We start from the raw sequence: 21656 nt of genomic DNA, 5'->3' as shown, positions 1-21656 counted from the left end.
CCCCTACTTGCAGCTGCCCGTGTGTGTGTGTATAATATATGTATACATACGTCCATATATACACAGAGTCACGCCTGGGTCAGAGACACACTCCATGCATTACTCATAATGAAATGATTCTCAAGTCCCTAGATAAAAAGGTCCAGACCATACAGGAACACAAGACACTCGGGGAGAATTTCCTCTCAACATGCATGTATTGAGAAGATGGTACTACACAATGGAGGAAACCTGGATTCGTAAATCACCAAATGAAGGAGAGCCCCTGCCAACCCACCTCAGAATTTATGTGAGCAAGAAACAAAGTTTCGTGATGCTAAACCACTGAGATTTCAGGTTTTGTGCATGGTGGCAGCTAGCACAAATTATCCTGACTCATAAAGATGACTTTAGCATACATCAAACAAATGATACTTCATAAGAAATAAGAGATTGACCATATGTTAACAATAATGATAGGGGTTAGATTTGGGAGAAGGCAGAAGACCATGAGGAAGTTTTCACCTTACTTTTGACAGAGCAAAAGAAAACAGTAGGACTTCCGGGTCAAGATGGCGGCTTAACAACATACGCATTTTAGTTTGTCCTCCAGAACAACTACTAAATAACCAGAATCAGTACAGAACAGCTCCCGGAGCCACGATAGTGACCAGACACACAGTGTACCCCAGTCTGGACCGGCTGCGAGCTCACCCAGAACCGTGAGTTCCCAAAGCTGTGGCGGCCAGCACCGCTCCCCCACAGGCTGCTTCCCAGAGGAGAAAGGAAAGGACTTTACCAGCAGCAAGGACTGGGCACAATCAAACGCCAATTGTGGAACTAATTAACAAATTCTGACTACTAAAAATAGGCCCCCAGCTCAGGTGAACCTGGTCAAAGCGGAGGTTGCTCATTTTTGCCCCGGCGCCAAGGGGGCAGGACTGACAGAAAAAGGGGGGGAAAAAAAAAAAGAAGGAAACAGAGGTTTTTGTGGCTGTGTATCTACAAAGGCTTGACTGCCTCTGGATACAGTGGCAGGACTTTTCAGGCTGCAACTGCCCCAGGCATAGGCAGAAGTGAGCTCTTTTGGAGGTTTATCTGGAGCTTGTGCCTTCCCCAGGGGAGGGGTGAAGCCCAACTCAGGTGGAATCCCTCCATCAAGGAATTCAGACACCAGGGCTTGGTAATTTGAAGCCATTAAAACCAGCCTACAACCTCTCCTCTGTCTCCACCACACCCCCAGCAGGGAGAGTCTGCCAAAGTTAAAGGTACCACATCATCTTATGCTGGTGGGACCTGCAGTCAGACAAGCACCACATACTGGGCAGTATAAGAAAAATAGAGTCCAGAAACTTCACAGGAAAGTCTTTCAACCTGCTGGGTCTCACCCTCAGGGAAAACCGATGCAGATGACTCTTTCCTCCTGATAGGAGGCCAGTTTGGCCTGGGAAAATCTGGCTGGGGTCTATAATATCTAAGTAGACCCTCCTAAGTGTGTGTGGGGGAAAGGCACCACACAAGCAGGGCAAGAAACAAGAAAACAAGAACTGAAAAATTCCCCTCTGTTAAAAAAAAAATTAAGCTAAAGGTCTAGATAAAGTTGAACAGAATGTCAAAGAACAGATAGACAACAAATTCATCCAGCAAAAAAACCTAGATAAAAGAAGTGAAAGCAATCTCCAGAATAAACTAATTAAGGTAATTAAATGCCTAGATGCCAGCAAAAAATAACAAATCACACTAGGAAAATTGAAGATATGGCCCAGTCAAAGGAACAAACCAACAATTCAAATGGCATACAGGAGCTGAAACAATTAATTCAGAATGTATGAACAGACATGGAAAACCTCATCAAAAACCAAATCAATGAATTGAGGCAGGATATAAAGAAGGCAAGGAAAGAACAAAAAGAAGAAATTGAAAGTCTGAAAAAACAAATCACAGAACTTATGGGAATGAAAGACACACTAGAAGAGATGAAAAAAACAATGGAAACCTACAATGGTAGATTTCGAGAGACAGAACATAGGATTTCTTAACTGGAGGACGGAATATCTGAAATCCGACAAGAAACAGAAACTATAGGAAAAAATGGAAAAATATGAGCAGGGACTCAGGGAATTGAAAGACAATATGAAGAACACAAATATACATATTGTGGGTGTCCCAGAAGGAGAAGAGAAGGGAAAAGGAGGAGAAAAACTAATGGAGGTAATTATCACTGAAAATTTCCCAACTCTTAAGAAAGACTTAAAACTACAGATCCAAGAAGTGCAGCGTACCCCAAAGAGAATAGATCCAAATAGATATACTCCAAGACATTTAATAATCAGAATGTCAGAGGTCAAAGAGAAAGAGAGGATCTTGAAAGCAGCAAGAGAAAAGCAATCCATCACATATAAGGGAAGCCCAATAAGACTATGCGCGGCTCTCTCAACAGAACCCATGGAGGCGAGAAGACAGTGGGATAATATATTTAAATTATTAAAAGAGAAAAACTGCCAACCAAGAATTCTATATCCAGCAAAATTGTCCTTCAAAAATGAGGGAGAAATTAAAACATTTTCAGACAAAAAAATCACTGAGAGAATTTGTGACCAAGAGACCAGCTCTGCAAGAAATACTAAAGGGAACACTAGAGACAGATATGAAGACAGAAGAGAGAGGTGTGGAGAAGAGTGTAGAAAGGAAGACTATGAGTAAAGGTAAAAAGAAGGAAAATTAGATATGACATATAAAATCCAGAAGGCAAAATAGTAGAAGAAAGTACTACCCATGCAGTAATAACACTGAATGTTAATGGATTAAACTCTCCAATCAAAAGACATAGTCTGGCAGAATGGATTAAAAATCAGGACCCATCTATATGCTGTCTCTACTCAAAGGACACGAGGCCAAGGACACAAATGGACATTTACACACCAATGTTTATAGCAGCATTATTAACAATTACCAAGAGATGGAAACAGCCAAAATGTCCATCAACAGACAGTTGGCTAAACAAACTGTGACATTTACACAAGATGGAATATTATGCAGCTGTAAGACAGAATAAAGTTATGAAGTATGTAACAACATGAATGGACTTTAAGGATATTATGCTGAGTGTGATTAGCCAGAAACAAAAGGACAAATACTGTATGGTTTCACTGATATGACCTGACATTAGTGAATAAACTTGGAATATTTCCTTGGTAACAGAGACCATCAGGAGATAGAAATAGGTTAAGATATTGGGTGATTGGAGCTGAAGGGATACAGATTGTGCAGCAGGACTGAATATAAAAACTCAGAAATGGACAGCACAATATTACCTAACTGTAACACAATTATGTTAAAACACTGAATGAAGCTGCATATGAGAATGATAGAAGGAGGAGGGCTGGGGCATAAATGAAATCACAAAGAAAGATAGACGATAAAGATTGAGATGGTGTAATCTAGGAATGCCTAGAGTGTATAATGATAGTGACTAAATGTACAAATTTTAAAAATGTTTTTGCATGAGGAAGAACAAAAGAATGTCATTACTGCAGTGTGCTGAAAATAGATGGTACTTAATATTTTAAAATTTCAACTAATGTGTGAGATTAAACCAAAAAATGTTTATTTGGTACAAACCTATACTTTGACCAGTGCATCTCCTAATATAACTTATGTAGATAGTTGATTGAATACCTTAAGTACATGGAACTTTGTATAGGACATGAGATTTTGTTGGTTTGTCCAGGTGATGCCCTGATGAATCCCAGAGTGATTTGATCAGTGAGTGGAAAAGTATTTGCAAAGTCCCCTTCGGGGAATGGTGAGAACGGGGGAAAACTCAACTTTCCCAAGTTGAATTCTTGATATTCTCACAAGCAGTGTGGATAACCAAAGCTATAGACTGAGCCCCCAGTCTTGGGGTTTGTTCATATGAAACTTAACCCCACAGGGGATAAGTCAAGCCTACTTAAAATTAAGCCTAAGAGTCACCCCCAAGAGAGCCTCTTTTGTGGCTCAGATGTGGCCTCTCTCTCCAGCCAACACAGCAAGCAGACTCACCACCCTCCCCCTGTCTATATGGGACATGACTATCAGGGGTGTGGATCTTCCTGGCAGCGTGAGACAGAAATCCCAGAATGAGCTGAGACCCAGCATCAAGGGATTGAGAAAACCTTCTCAACCAAAAGGGGGAAGAGTGAAATGAGACAAAGTGTCAATGGCTGAGAGATTCCAAACAGAGTCGAGAGGTTATCCTGGAGGTTATTCTTATGCATTAAGTAGATATCACCCTGTTATCCAAGATGTAATGGAGAGGCTGGAGGGAACTGCCTGAAAATGTAGAGCTGTGTTCCAGTAGCCATGTTTCTTGATGATGATTGTATAATGATATAGCTTTCACAATGTGACTGTGTGATTGTGAAAACCTTGTGTCTGATGCTCCTTTTATCTACCTTGTCAACAGATGAGAGGAATTATGGAATAAAAATAAATAATAGGGGAAGCAAATGTTAAAATAGATTTAGTTTGAAATGCTAGTGATCAATGAAAGGGATCAGTAAGGGGTATGGCTGTAAAAATTTTTTTTCTGTTTGTTATATTTTTCTGTTGTCTTTTTATGTCTTTTTCTGAATTGATGCTAATGTTCTGGGAAATGATCATGATGATGAATATGCAACTATGTGATGATATTGTGAATTGCTGAGTGTATGTGCTGGGAATGTTTGTTTCTTGTAATTTTTTTTAATTAATAAAAAATTTAAAAAAAATGAAAGAAAACAGTAGGTGAGAGGCAAGCCTTGGTGGTCCAGACACACACCTGCCAGTGTCAGCTCATCCAAGGGTATCAGTTCTCCTTGATTCTGAGCATCCATACTGGAGCCAAAACGATGAATGACTTTCACACTAGTTTAGACATTTTCAGATCATCTTAAGCTCAATTACAGCTAACCCAATAATATACCCTAAACATCATTATCAGAAAATCACCAAGCAGGGCCACTAATTGTATTTGCAGCTTCTTCATCATATTAGCACAGCCATAAGTACAGCAGGCTCTTCCCAGGGGACAACCATTCACAACGCCAATTTCCTTAGGATAGGACTTTCATATCACATCAGTTTGGAACTAATGTGTCTCGGGAAATTAACTGTCAGATCAATAACATTTGCAACCAGAAAATATTTAGAGCAGATTGTATAGTGGAGCCTTTGCGATAGAAGGCATCACGAGCCTTATCTGACAATGGAAGCTGCAGTGACTCAAGACCTTCAGAAGTTTCCAAGGGGTCAATCTGTAGCTACTGCCTACACTCCCAGACTCTGCACTAACTGCTCTGCAACGTATGCACTTCACTTTCTCCTCCAGCTGTCGAAAATCAGAGCAAATACGGTGGCAGTACAGCTGCACTTGCTCTGAGCTACAATCACGGCTTTTCACATTAGGAAAAAGTGGTGTTGCTGGTTAGGAATCACAGCTGAAACACTGATTTCAGTTCATTACACTTCTTTATGATGTTGCCCCTACATATTGCACATTACATTCTTGTATATTATTTCCAATAAAATGACCAAAAAAAAAGTTACCTCTGACCTTAGGTAGTTGATCTTAATGGAACTTCATATGAGTCATCAGAATAACAGGGTCAAGAAATGGAAAGCAACTCAGAAGGCTTTTTTTTCCTTTCAGTTTGATGATTTGCTTTTAGTCTTTGGTCTAATTATATATATATTCATCAAGTTCTTAATCATTAATTACCACATCCTAAAGAAGGAGCCTATGTAGAAACAAATCACAATACCCTACAGTGACTTCAGTCCTGTCTTTGATATTGAAGAAATGATCAGAGAGCCAAACCTCAGTCATATTCATCTTTGAAAAATATTATTCCAAACTCTGATGACTGGACAAATGAATTCAAAACACAAAATTACCAGATTCAAATTGTTAACACATTCAGCAGGCTTCTGCTTTGGTTTTGTAATGAGGAGGTTGCTGATGGGATTGGAAAAAAAAAATACATAAAAATGTTAAGAACAGGGCAAGGACAATACAAAAATAAGGACTTAGATTATATCTACTATTTATTTTTAAAAATTATGTGTAGAATAAAAATGTTTTTAATTTTAGCTTGACATCTTTGTTACAAGGTTAAACAGCCCCTCAAGTGTTGCTTTTAATAAATGATACATGATGGGGAAAAAAAGAAACTTTGTTATATTACATTGCCACACTTGCCCAGGAAGCTCTCTACCTCATCCCTATCTAGAAAAGGCAAATAACATTTATTAAGCACCTTCCGGGTTCTAGACTGGATGATTTGAGCTGTGTATGTAGAAATCTGTATGTTCAAATTCTGCTTCTGGAACTTTCTAAGACAAGTTACTTCACTTCTCTGAGTACCAAATTTCCAAATCTGTACACTGGAAATAATATATATTTTATAGGAATGCTCTGATTATTGAAGATAAGGTATGTGAAGTGTCCACTCTAATACATGGCATATAATAGGTGCCCCCAAAATAATATCTACTGTTATGCTTATAAATACCTCTTTTTCATTAAAGTTAACAAATGTTCATTAAATAAATTAATGTTCCCCCTCAACTGGGCCATTTGAAGGAAGTAAGAAATTTTATGCCAACCTAGATTATTGATCCACATAATCTTTCCACCCAAAAACATAAAGCTTGTCATCGAGTTTTTTGAGGTAACAGAAAGAAATGGTATTTTTTCTTCTTTAATTTCTCCCCGTTTTCCAGGAAAAGCCCTTGATCTGACCTAATAGTCTATGATTTTCAGATAAAGATTGAAAATTCAAGAAGAAAGGAGGAAGGTATAAAAGGCATAGAGTCGCGAGAAGTATTGAACAATTCATATAATCAGGCTACTTTTGATACAGGTATCCCTAAGTTTGAATTGCAAATCTGACACCTACGAACTGTATGACTTTGGGAATACAGCATAAGTCCTCTGGACCATGGCTTACTCTATGCAAAATGGCAACACCATGTACCTCAAAGAGCTAAGGTGAAAATTACATAAGATGATAAACAGTAATAGTTTAATGACTGTTAGTTCTCATCCTCTCCCTTTTATATTCCATTATTATAAGGCTCAAATGAGTGCGATAAAGATGTACTTTATTTATAAAGTGTGGCAGGCACTGTGAACAACACTTGGACTAGGTCCCTATCTCCTCACAGCCCAGCCCACACTCTGGAGAGGAATTTATCAATTCCTCAGTCAATTCCACAAGTCAATGAAAAAGTGCACTAGTTCACAGAGGTAAACCTGAGGTTCTCCACACCACTTGTTCCTTTGGAGGATCCCTGAGGAGCCTCGAGCCTCAAGGGAGCAGAAGGAACCTGCTAAGAGGCAGGGAAGCCAGAAGAACTGAAGGCAGTCTCACAGGGGTAAGGAGACAAAAATTAGCATCTTCGGATGTCAAAATGATCAAGAGTTGGGGAGAGGGTCCAAAATCCCTCCTCACCGCCCCACAAAAAAAAAGGGGGATAATGAGAAGCAATCCAAAAACACTTCACTAAGTTTCCCCTTGAGACACCTGCCCTTTATGCTACATAAGGCACATGGTTTACAACCTGGGCACAGAACAGATAAAAAGCTGGGTGGAGATTTTTGGCATTCTCTTGGTACTGGGATACAATGTCCAATATTCCAACAAAATTTACCAGGCATAATAAAGACCCAGACCAAGAAAAAAATAGTCAATATAAACAAATGTAAACGTGATCCAGAAAATGGAGTTATCTAAAATAATTGTGGTTAATATGTTCAAGAAAATAGATGATAACATGGAAAATCTCACCAGAAAACTGAAAGCTACAGACACACACAAACATAAATACCAAATCCTAAAAATAAAATAACTGAAATTAAGAATTTTGTAGAGTGCTTAACAGGTTACACCCAGCTTTCAAAAAAGGATTAGTAAAAGAGGAAATGAGCCTGTAGAAACTACCCAGACTGAAGCAAAAGAACATGAAAAATCGGAAAAGAAAATAAGGAGCATAACAGACATCGCTAAAAGTTCTAAGTATAATGAAAGCTACAGAATAAAAGAAAAGAGAATGCAGATGAGGCAATATTTGGAGAAATCATGGCCAAAAAATTTCCAGAACTGAGTAGAAATATCAAATCATAGATTCAAGAAGTCCTGAGACCCACCAAGTAGGTTGAATAAAAAGAAAACTGTAGCTAGACATGTCATAGTATAATATCTGAAAACAAATGAAACAAAAAAAAAAAATTAAAGCACATAGAGGAAAAGACAAGACATAAACCTGAAAGAAGTGACTGTAGGAGAGCTGACATATCAACAGAAATAATGGAAACAAGAAGATAATGAAAGTAAATAACTTCCAAATTAGCACTGTATACATACGGAAAATATCCTTCAAAGGCAAAGATGAAATAAAGATACTCTCTAACAAATAAAAGCTGAGAGAATTTTTCACCAGCAGATCCAACTAAAACAAATACTAAAGGGGATTCTTTGTTAAAAAGGGAAATGAACCCAGGCAGAAACTCAACACTGAGCACTGAAAGGCAACAGGAAAAGTAGCTATATAGAGAAAACTAGAACAGGTCTAGTCCAAATCTCCCTGAGAGTGGAACAGAAAGATCAAAGGTGATGGTGGAGTTACACAGAGAAAGTAGGGTTTAATAAATGTGTGTGAGTGCTGAATCACATTGAGATTTCTTTTAGTTTCCAGTACCTTAAAGCAGCTAGAAATAAAAACCTGGAATTGTGGAATTGCAAACCATGCCAAACTCTGAAATCTGTTCTACAACTAATTGTTGCGATGTGCTTTGAAATTTATTGCTTTTTTGTATATATGCTATTTTTCACAAAAAGGAAAAAAAAACATCGATTGTGATGATAAACGCACAACTATATGATGATATTGTGAACGACTGATTGTACATTTTGGATGATTACACGGTATGTGAATACATAATATATATCAATGAAAAATTTTAAAAATAGATACATGAGTCAATTTAAATAAATATAAAAAACAATAGCAGTAATTTCTTACGGGGTTTTAAATATAGGTAAACTTAAATAAAATTAAAAACATAACAGGCAAGAACAGGATAAATTCATTCATAGTGAAATAAGATCCTGGCATTGTCTGGGGAGTGGTAAAAGTACAGAATCGCAATAGACTCAAATAAACAAAGGAGGTGTGTCTTAATTATCAGGAAAATGCTTTTTTTAAAATATATAACTAAAAAGTTAATAGAAGAAAGATGGTTATTAAAAAATCGACTGAGCCCAATTAAAGCAAGAACAGAGGGAAAAGAAAATATAAAAGAAGTGGAAAAAATAGAATAAAAAATATCAGTAATTGCGTTAGATGTAAATAGAATAAGCATCCTGTTTAAAAGACCTAGATTGTCAAACTAGATGAGACTAATAGTTACATGCTGCCTACAAGAGAGACACTGTAAGTATAAGGACATAAAAACATGAAAGTAAAGATTGGAAAAAAGCACCAGCCAAAAGGAAGTTGGTGCAGGCCAAGTAAACTTTAAGGCAAAATGCATCACTAGCTATAAAGAGGAAATTTTCAATAGAAGGGTTAATCTATGAGGCTGATATAAGAATGTTAAATTTGTATGCACCTAATAGTACACTTTAAGAGTAAATGAATAACAACATTGACAGAACTAAAAGGAGAAGTCAACAAATCCGTAATAATAATGGACTATTTTAACAGCCTTTAACAGTAACCACTAAAATAAGCAGGCGAAAAAAAAAGTGGCAGGGGTATACAAGATCTGAATAACATAATTAATTAACTTGACATATCTGACATTTAGAGAACACTGCACCCAACAGAATACACATCCTTTCAAAAATACACATTCTTGGTCTTGCTCCGGCAGCACATATGCTAAAATTGGAACGATACAGAGAAGATTAGCATGACACGCAAATTCAAGAGGCATTCCATATTTTTAACAAAGAAAAAAAAAACACATTCTTTCAACACACCAGCAGAATACACATGGGATATTTACATAAATTAATCAAACACTGGGTCATAAAGCAAGTTTGAATAAACATCAAAGGATTAATACTATTTGTAATATATATTCTGACCCAAATTCCAATTAGGCTAGAAGTCAGTAATTATAAGAAAACAAAATATTCTTTTAAATCCTGCTTGGATATTAAGAAGAAATTAGGAAATATTTTTAACTGAATAATAGAACTAAGATACGTCAAAACTTGTAGGACGTTGTGACAGTGGTTAGACAAAAACATATACTTTTACATGTATATCTTAGAAATGAAGAAAGGATAAAAATCAATGGTACAAATATCCATCTCAAGAAGTTAGAGAAAGAATAACAAAACAAACTCAAAGAAAATAGGAAATTGTAAAAGCAAAAATCAATGAAATAGAAAGCAAATATACAATAGTGAAAATCAAAAAAGCCAAATATTGGTTCTTTACAAGGCTAACAAAATTGATAAACACCAAGCAAGAGACTATGGATATTGAAAAGATAAAAACATACTATAAAAAACTTAATGCTGAAAAAAATCTGGCAATTTATATGAAATATGCAAACTAGTAAAACACACCTTTTCAAAAATGACCTGAGAAATAAAACATCCATATACTGCTATATCTATTAAAGAATTTGAGTCTATAATTAACAGTCCCACAAAGAAATCTCCAGACCTAGATATCTTCATTGGTGAACTGTTCCAAGCATTTAAGGAAGAAATAATACTGATCTTATATAACCTCTACTAGAAAATAGAAAAAAGATGAAACACTTCCCAATTCATATTATAAGGCCACATAACCTTGCTATGAACAATTAGATGTCAAAACCTGAAAGGGAAGTTAAAAGGGAAATTCTAGAACAATCTCCCTCATGGACCTAAAAATACTCTAATCAAAACATTAACAAATCAAATGAAGTAATACGTAAAAGGGATGATATAATACAACCAAGTTCGATTTATTCCAAGAGTACAAAGATGGCTTATCTTTGAAAACAATATAATTCTCCACATCAAAGAATAAAGGACAAAAAGCACACAATCATCTCAATAGATGGGGAAAAGTTTATTCTTAACAAATGAGGAACAGTTTTGAAAAAGGGTGCTTAAAAAATATACATAATGATGAAATATGGGAAATTTTTTTCCTGAGCTTGGGAATGACTTAAAAAATGCCCACTATCATTTGCAAAGTCCCTGTTCTAGTTTGCTAGCTGATGGAATGCAATATACCAGAAACAGAATAGCTTTTAAAAAGGGAATTTAATAAGTTGCTAGTTTACAGTTCTAATGCCGAGAAAATGTCCCAATTAAAACAAGTCTATAGAAATGGCCAATCTAAGGCATCCAGGGAAAGATACCTTGGTTCAAGAAGGCTATGAAGTTCAGGGTTTCTCTCTCAAATGAGAAGGCACATGGCGAACACAGCGTCTCGTCTGCTAGCTTTCTCTCCTGACTTCCTGTTTCATGAAGTTCCCCAGGAGGCATTTTCCTTCTTCATCTGCAAAGGTTGCTGGATGGTGAACCCTGCTTTGTGGTGCTACAGCATTCTCTGCTCTCTCTGAATTTCTCTTTCTCCAAAATGTTTCCTCTTTTATAGGATTACAGTAAAGTAATCAAGACCCACCCAAATGGGTGGAGACACACCTCCACCTAATCCAGCTGAACAACCACTCGATTAAATCATATATTCAGGGAGATTATCTAATTACAGTTTCAAACATACAATACTGAATAGGGATTAGAAGAAATGGGTGCCTTTACAAAATGGGATTAGGATTAAAACATGGCTTTTCTAGGGGACATACCTCATTTCAAACCAGCACAGTCCCCTTGGGGAATGGTGAGAAATGAGGAAATATTCAATTTCCCCATTTGGAGAATTTCTGATATTCTTGCAAGCAGTGGGGACAACCAGATCAATAGGCTGAGTGCTTAATCTTGGAGTTCACCCCTGTGAAATTTAACCCTGCAAAGATAGGCTAAGCCTACTTAAAACTAGGCCTAAGAGTCACCCCCAGAGAACCTTTTGTTGCTCAGATGTGGCCTCTCTCTCTAAGCCAACTCAACAGGTGAACTCAGTGCCCACCCTCCTATGTGGGACATGACTTCTAGGGGAGTAAATCTCCCTGGCAATGTGGGACAGAAAGCCTGGGATAAACTGGGACCTGGCATCAGAGATTGAGAAAGTCTTCTTTTTTTTTTTTTTTTTTTAGCTCAGATGCAGCTTCATTCAGTGTTTTAACATGATTACTTTACAATTAGGTATTATTGTGCTGTCCATTTTTGAGTTTTTGTATCTACTCCTGTTGCACACTCTGTATCCCTTCCACTCCAATTACCCATTATCTTACCCTGTTTCTAACTCCTGCTGGACTCTGTTACCAATGACATATTTCAAGTTTATTCTTGAATGTCCATTCACATCAGTGGGACCATACAGTATTTGTCCTTTAGTTTTTGGCTGGACTCACTCAGCATAATATTCTCTAGGTCCACCATGTTATTACATGCCTCATAAGTTTATCTTGTCTTAAAGTTGCATAATATTCCATCGTACGTATATACCACAGTTTATTTAGCCATTCTTCTGTTGATGGACATTTTGGCTGTTTCCATCTCTTTGCAATTGTAAATAACACTGCTATAAACATTGGTGTGCAAATGTCCGTCTGTGTCTTTGCCCTTAAGTCCTTTGAGTAGATACCTAGCAATGGTATTGCTGGGTCGTATGGCAATTCTATATTCAGCTTTTTGAGGAACCACCAAACTGCCTTCCACAGTGGTTGCACCATTTGACATTCCCACCAACAGTGGATAAGTGTGCCTCTTTCTCTGCATCCTCTCCAGCACTTGTCATTTTCTGTTTTGTTGATAATGGCCATTCTGGTGGGTGTGAGATAATATCTCATTGTGGTTTTGATTTGCATTTCTCTAATGGCCAGGGACATTGAGCATTTCTTCATGTGCCTCTTGGCGATCCGTATTTCCTCTTCTGGTAGGTGTCTGTTCAAGTCTTTTTCCCATTTTGTAATTGGGTTGGCTGTCTTTGTGTTGTTGAGTTGAACAATCTCTTTATATATTCTGGATACTAGACCTTTATCTGATATGTCATTTCCAAATATTATCTCCCATTGTGTAGGCTGTCTTTCTACTTTCTTGATGAAGTTCTTTGATGCACAAAAGTGTTTAATTTTGAGGAGCTCCCATTTATTTATTTCTTTCTTCAGTGCTCTTGCTTTAGGTTTAAGGTCCATAAAACCACCTCCAGTTGTAAGATTCATAAGATATCTCCCTACATTTTCCTCTAACTGTTTTATGGTCTTAGACCTAATGTTTAGATCTTTGATCCATTTTGAGTTAACTTTTGTATAAGGTGTGAGATGCGGGTCTTCTTTCATTCTTTTACATATGGATATCCAGTTCTCTAGGCACTATTTATTGAAGAGACTGTTCTGTCCCAGGTGAGTTGGCTTGACTGCCTTATCAAAGATCAAATGTCCATAGATGAGAGGGTCTATATCTGAGCACTCTATTTGATTCCATTGGTCAATATATCTATCTTTATGCCAATACCATGCTGTTTTGACCACTGTGGCTTCATAATATGCCTTAAAGTCCGGCAGCGCGAGACCTCCAGCTTCGTTTTTTTTCCTCAAGATGTTTTTAGCAATTCCGGGCACCCTGCCCTTCCAGATGAATTTGCTTATTGGTTTTTCTAATTCTGAAAAATAAGTTGTTGGGATTTTGATTGGTATTGCATTGAATCTGTAGATCAGTTTAGGTAGGATTGACATCTTAATTGTATTTAGTCTTCCAATCCATGAACACGGTATGCCCTTCCATCTATTTAGGTCTTCTGTGATTTCTTTTAGCAGTTTTTTGTAGTTTTCTTTATATAGGTTTTTTGTCTCTTTGGTTAAATTTATTCCTGGGTATTTTATTCTTTTAGTTGCGATTGTAAATGGGATTCGTTTCTTGGAGAAAGTCTTCTTGACCAAAAGGAGGAAGAGAGAAGTGAGACAAAATAAAGTTTCAGGGGCTGAGAACAGAGTTGAGAGGTTATCCTGGAAGTTATTCTTATGCATGATATAGATATCCCCTGTTTAGTTTATGATGTATTGGAGTGGCTAGAGGGAAGTGCCTGAAACTGTTGAGCTGTGTTCCAGTAGCCTAGATTCCTTTGTTTTGTTTGTTTTTTGTTTTGTTTTGTTTTCCAGTAGCCTAGATTCTTGAAGACAATTATATAAAGATATAACTTTTACAATGTAACTGTGTGACTGTGAAAACCTTATGTCTGATGCTCCTTATATCCAGGGTATGGACAGGTGAGTAAAAAATATGGATAAAATAAGTAAATAAATAAATAATGGTGAGGGGACAATGGGTAAAATAGATTGTAGATGGAAATGCTAGTGGTCAGTGAGAGGGAGGGTCAGGGGTATGGTGTGTATGAGCTTTTTCTTTTTTTTCTTTTTCTGGATTAATGCAAATGTTCTAAAAAATGATCATGGTGATGAATACACAACTATGTGATGATATTGTGAGCCATTGATTGTACACCATGGGTGGAATGTGTGTGAAGATTTCTCAACTAAAAAAAAGTACAGGGCAAGCCACAGTGGCTCAGCAGGCAGAGTTCTCGCCTGCCATGCCAGAGACCCGGGTTCGGTTCCCAGTGCCTGCCCATGAAAGAAAAAAAAAAGTACAGTACCATTTATAATAGATAAAAAAAAAAAAAAGAATGTTCACCGTCACCATTTTATTCACATATTAGAAGTCCTCGAGACCAGGTGCTGTTCCCGTGCCATCGGGCAACTTTCTCCACTGCCCAGTGGAAGACCGCTCCTACAAAATCAGCTGCGGCCCACACGCTCCTGCTTTATTACCATGGTAGGGATGGCACGGTCCTCCGGCAGCTACAACCTCTCCAAAGAATCCGTGTCTCCAGCCTTGGTGGTGGGAAGAGAGACTTTGTAAGCTTCCAGTATCTTCTTCAGTCCCTATCCCTCAGCCCTGGAGGTAGGTGCTGCTTTTTGCAGTTGCTTCTTCTGTAAACCCGGCTCCCACCCCCTTTTACCCTTTTCAGTAGTTAGCCACTTTTTTCACTAGTTGAACTAATTAAAATTTTATATTAAATATTTCTTGTTAAAATTACTGGTTTGGTTTCTGTCTCCTCACCGGACCCTGACTAATATAAGATCTAATTAAATGCAGGAATAAATAATGTATGCAGATTGGAAGACTCAGTGCTATTAAGAAGTCAGTATCCCTAAATTTTCTGGAGATTTCATGAAACCCTAAACATCTCCAGATCCACACCTCTTGTTTGTGGGAAATGATAAGCTGGTTCTACAGTTTAAGGGGAAATAAAAAGGATCAAGAATATCCACAGCAATCCTGATGATAAACTAAGTCGGAAGATATATACTTCCAGATATTAAGACTTATGATTAAGCTATGGTAATTAAGGCAGTGGAGTAATAGTGTAAGGGTAGGCAAATAGATCAACAGTAAGAGAATTGTGTAAGATAGGCAAATGGATCAATAGTAGGGAGTCCACAAAGAGACCCACAACATAAAGCTACTTGATTTATGATTAAGAGACCATTGCAGTGCAGTATGGAGAGACAGTATTTTCAAAAAACTGGAGCTCAGTCAATGGAAATCCATATGGGGAAAAAAAATCTTGCTTCACCCAATTACATTCACACAAATGTAAATTCAAGATGAACAGCAGACTTAAAAGTAAAGGTAAAACCACAACGCCTCAGAAGGATAAACCTGCTTTAGGCAAAGGTTTTTCCAGTAAGATGTAAAAAGCACTAAGCAATTGAAATGATTGATAAATTAGACTTCATTAAAGCTGAAAACTTCTCTTCATCAAAACTCATCAATAAGATATTGAGAAACTGCCAAACTGTTTTCCACAGTAGCTGCAGCATTTCATATCCCACCTGCAGGGTTGAGGATTCCAATTTCTCCACATCCTTATCAATACTTGTTAGCTTCCTTATTATTATTATTATTATTTTTATTATTATCATCATCATCATGATCCCAGTGTATGAAGTCGTATCTCACTGAGGTTTTGATTTGAATTACTCTAATGACTCATAAAGAGAATGAAGCCCTGGGCCAAGGCTACAACACGGAAAAACCTTAAAAACATTATGCCAAGTGAAAGAAGCCAGACACAAAGGGCCGCTTGTTGTCTGACTCCATTTATAAAAAAATGTTCAGAACAGACAAATTCAGAGAGAAAGAAAGCAGATTAGTGGTTGTCAGGGGTTGGGAGCAACTAGTTAATGTGTATACGAAGTTTTTCCTTTTGGGTTGATATAAAAAGTTCTGGAAAATGTGGTGATGTTTGTACAACATTATGAGTGAACTTCAAGCCCTCAAATTGTACATTTTAAAGCCATTTAAAAATAAATAAATTTTATGTGATGTGTATTCTACCACAATTAAAAAAAAAAAAAACTCAATGAAAAGGTGAAAAGATCCTCACCTGCCATGCCGGAGACCTGGGTTCGAGTCCCAGTGCCTGCCCGTGCCAAAAAAAAACAAAAACAAAGTGAAAAGACAAACCACAGGTGTGGGAAGATATCTGCAATACATATCACTAACAAAAGTTTCGTACCCATATTATACAAATCAAATATACAAATAAGTTTTAAAAAGATAGAAACCTGTGAGACATATAATGAAGTGAATGAGTCTTAGGGACTTTATATGGTGTAAAATAAACCAGACACAAGCAAACAAACACAAAAACAAATATTGTACGGTCTCTTTTAGAAAATACTTATAAGAAAATTGAGGTCTAGATTGTTAACTCCTATAGTAGACACATTTAGCCTGGAGCTGTAAATGCTACTTCTAGACTTTGAGAGGCTGTTTATATATGTATAACCTGGTATCTCCCTGGAGCTTTGGCTACCTGTGTGACACCTACAGCTCAGAGAAGGAGTTCTGCAGGCTGGAAATCAGCAGTGCCACATACAGCAACTGTTAAAGAAACCAAACAAGAGATCAGGCTCCAATTAGAGATAAGAATGAAGCTGATAGGGTCAGAAGTAAGGTAAATCATAATACGGGGATAAGGATGACATTGTCTGTATTTTAGAGCTTCACCTGGTCTATGAAACCAAAGAAATAGAGGTTTATTTTGTCCAAAACCTAAATTTTCTGTAGCACATAATCTAACTCATCCTGTCTGGACAGCTCCTTTAAACAACCCAAACACATGGAGCCCAAAACAGGAATGAGCACTTGTCATTCTGCATAGTTTAATTTAATACCCACATAAATCCCAGAGGATGTTAAGCAGATAATCCAAAAGCATTAGCAACGTCCCTTGAAGGATGGGAGAAAAAAATACGAAATTATTAGACTTTACCACTGGGGAAACCTCTGATACTGTCTCAAACATTAGGGACTCCCACGTTAATAGGCCAAGCCCTTGATCTTGAGGCTTACTCTTCTGAAACTTACTTCTGTAATGGAGAAGCTATAGTTATGCCTATAAGTCTGCCTATAGTTATGCCTAAGAGTTACTTCTTTTGTTGCTCAGATGTGGCCTCTCTCTCTAAGCCTAACTCTGCAAGGAAAATCATTACCCTCCCCCCTACATGGGACATGATGATCAGAGGTGCAAGGTCTCCTTGACAACGTGGGACATGACTCCCAGGGATGAACCTGGCCCTGGCATTATGGATCAACAATGAGTTCTTGACCAAAAGGGAGAAAAGAAACATAACAAAATAAGGTGTCAATGGCTAGGATACTTCAAACAGAGTTGAAGTTGTTCTTATGCAAGCTTCGGCTAGATATTTCTAACTGCCATAATATACCAAACCCCAACCAACAGTATTCCTGTAAACCCTAAAGAGTACTCAGGACTCTATCTGGGACTCTATAAAACTCCCTCACTACGTTTACTTTTCAGAAATCTATAAACTCCAGATGGTTCCTGGGCTAGATAAGCCCTGAAACCCAGAGGGCACCAGTCTCTCAAGAGCATCAACCAGTTGCATGCCTCTACCCCATACTGTTGACAAACCCTTTCCAACGTGAAGAAGTTTGAAAGGTCATTGCCAAATATCCCTAAAGATTGGAAGAAGGATCATAGGAGAAGGAAGAGTTGTCGTGGAAAATAAAGGATTTAACAAATGAGTGTGACTTCTGAACCATTATGTTGATATTTCTCTTTAGTCTCCAGTGTCTTAGAGCAGCTAGAAGGAAAGACCTGAGATTTTGAAACTGTAACCCACACTATACTTTGAAATTTCTTCTAAAGCTACTTGCTAAAATGTACTTTGAAATTTATCAGTTTCTTGCATATATTTTATATTTCACAACAAAAAAGTAAAAAAAAAAAAAAAAAAAAAAAATCCAAAAGGCAAAAATAAATAAATAAAAATAAAGCACAGGACTTGAATTCCTTGCTCGCTATTTGTCCTGGGACAGGTTGCTTAATCTCCCTATTTTCCAGTTCTCTCCTAAAAATAATGGGGATAATAGTGACACCCCCTCATAGGAACGCTGTGACCACTAAATATTCAGAACACCTGCTAAATAATAAGCTCTCAATATCTGTGGTCATTATTCGTACATGTACACACTATGTGGGATCCATGCTATAAACTGCATAATTTAAAAGGAATAGTACTCTTGAACAAATGGTATATGGACACCTGAATACTGACATGAAAAGAATGAGGCTGCACTCCACCTCACAACATACCAAAATTGACTCAAAAAGGATCACAGGCCTAAATACAGGCACTAAAACTATAAAACCTTGGGAGGAATCATAGGTGTAACTCTTTGTGGTCTTGGATAGTTTCTTAGACACCAAAAGCACATGCAACAAAAGAAAAAATAGGTAAATTAGACTTCATCACTTTTTTTTTTAATTCTGTGTTTCAAAGGACATCATCAACTCAGAATGGGAAAACATATTTTCAAATCATCTATCAGTAAAGGGACTTGTATCCAGCATATGGAAAGAACTCTTACAAATCAACAACAAAGACAAAAAAAAATTTCTAAAAATAAGCAAGCGATTTGAATAGACATTTTTGCAAAGATATACAAACGGTCAATAAGCACATGAAGAGGTGCTTCACATCATTAGTCATTAGGGAAAAGCAAATTAACACTACAGTGAGATATGCCTTCACAATTAGGATGGTTATGATTAAAAACATGAATAATGACAAGTGTTGGCAAGGATGTGGAGAAATTGGAACTCGAACACATTGCTGGTGGGACTATAAAACTGTGCACCTACTCTGGAAAACAGTTTGACAGTTCTAGACATAGAGTTCCCATATGACCCAGCAATTCCACTCCTAACAATGTACTCAAGAGAACTGAAAACAAATGTTAACACAAACACTTGCAGAAAAATGTTCAGAGCAACATTATTCCTAATCTCCAAAAGTGGAAACAAAAATGTTCATAAATTGGTGAATGGATCCGTAAACCATGCTCTATTCAAACAATGGACTATTTGGTAATAAAAAGGAATGAAGAACTGATTCATGCTAAAATATGGATGAACCTTGAAAACATTATGCAAAGGGAAAGAGGCCAGGTACAACAAGTCACATATCATATTATTCCATTTATAAGAAACATCTAGAATAAGCAAACCCATAGAGAAAGAAAGATTAGTAGCTGTAAGTAGGGGGAATGAGGGGGGACAGCTAATAGGTATGGGGATTCTTTTGAGGATGATGAAAATGTTCTGAATTTAGATAGTAGTGATAGTTGTACAGCTCTGATAACATTCTAAAACCCACCGAATTTTATACTGTAAAAGGATGAATTTCACGGTATGTGAATTTTATCTCAATATTAAAAAAAATGATACTTAAATGTGAGCTCACTATTTAGTCAAGTTCATCAGTCTACTTTCTCATCGCCTTATATTAATTGTCTGTAGAACCCTGTTTGCTTCTAAATAAATTATATCTGTTTGTTTTTCATAATATATCAGTGTGTAGATGATCAAAGGAAATTTTTCAAAACAGTCTATCTTAAATTCAAAGGATTTGTTTGATGTATCAGTGGGTATAAAATGAAGTTTTGAATAATTGAAAATATGTTTTCAACAATATTACCCAAAAAGGGTAATAAAACCATTTCATGACTGTTAATCTGAATAAGTAGGTTTTAAATCATAAAGTGGCATTTAACTGACCTGCAATAACTGGCTTGTTAAATTTAATTTTAATCATTATCTGAAGCGCTCTAAAAAAAAAAGTAGGATCCTTAAAGATTTACAGAAAAAATAGCAATACCCTAGAAATAGCAATGACAACTGGATACAATGCCAATTGCTGAGGAAACTGATAAGCCTTTGCATGACCCACATGACAAATCTGGTTTCACGAAAACTAACTGAGCACCTGCTATGTGCCAAGTATTGTGTTAGATGGTGGAGATACAGTGGGAACCAGAAAGATAGGGCTTCTGCCCTCCTGGGCCTCACCATCTATCAAACAGAACTGTCCGGTACAAACAGACAGTAAGCCATGTCTGTAATTTTTAATTTTCTAATAGTCACATTAAAAAGTAAAAAAAAAAAAGGCAAAATCAATTTTAATAATATATTTAATACAACCTATGTGTTAATTTGCAAGTTACCAGAATGCATATACCAGAACTCAAATTAAAAAGGGGGATTTAAAAAGTTACAAGTTTACTGTTCTAAGCCTATGAAAGCATCCAAACTAAGACATCCAGTAAAGATACCTTAATTCAAGGAGACTCAGTGGGTCCGCTGGCACCTCTGTCAGCTGGGAAGTCACGTGGCTGGCATCTGCTGCTCCCTTGCTCCCGGGGCCAGTTGCTTTCCACCTCTGTACCTATGAGGGTTCTTCACTTTGCTTCTCCAGGGCTGGCTTTCATCTCTTGGCTTCCCTTGGCTCTCTCCAGGTTCTGGCTTGCTCAACATCTCATGATACTTGCATCTAAGCATCTCCAAACATCCATGTCTCTGTTCTCTGTCAGCTCTGCTCTGAAGTTTCTGTCGGCTCTGCCATTTCTGTAGACTCCTTCAGCTCTGTCATTTCTGAATTCTGAAACATTTCTGTCATTTCAGAAATGAGGTTTCCGCCATTTCTGTCATTTCTAACTGTCTCCAAAATGTTTTCTCTTTTAAACGAGTCCAGTAAACTAACATCACCTGGAATGGGTGGAATCACATCTCCATCTAATCCAAAGATTATACCCACAATTGGGTGTGTCACATCTCCGTGCAGATAATCTGATCAAAACCAGCCCACAACCCAATATATCCCAAATGCAATTTCAGTACGTTACAACGTAAAGAATTTTAAATAACGTGATTTACATTCTACAATTCACACTAAGTCTTTAAAATCCAGCATGTACTTTACATTTACAGCCTATCTTAGTTCATACTGGACATATTTCAAGTGCTCAATTATCATGTGTAACCAGTAGCTGCCAAGTAGGACAGTGTAGGGATCGCTGTATCACCATTTTGGTTGTTTCTTTTTCTTTTTCATTCTTGTTTTCTCTAATGTTCTCATTATCCCACATGGACCCTGGCTTCAAGGAGGCTCAGAATTAATATGGAAAATAGGGCCTACATATTAAAAGCATATA

General features: G+C 37.2%; 1 protein-coding gene and 1 pseudogene across 1 annotated transcript in view; one reads left to right on the top strand and one right to left on the bottom strand.

Moving 5' to 3' along the window:
* SUDS3 (SIN3A corepressor complex component SDS3) overlaps positions 1 to 21656 on the bottom strand; it is a 235189-nt gene that overhangs the window by 34355 nt on the left and 179178 nt on the right. The gene's annotated exons all lie outside the window — the stretch shown is intronic.
* On the top strand, positions 9866 to 9951 carry LOC143685409 (U6 spliceosomal RNA; annotated as a pseudogene).

This window comes from Tamandua tetradactyla, chromosome 5 (genome assembly GCF_023851605.1).
Source record: "Tamandua tetradactyla isolate mTamTet1 chromosome 5, mTamTet1.pri, whole genome shotgun sequence".
NCBI lineage: Eukaryota > Metazoa > Chordata > Mammalia > Pilosa > Myrmecophagidae > Tamandua > Tamandua tetradactyla.
This window is presented reverse-complemented; position numbering and strand designations above follow the sequence as displayed.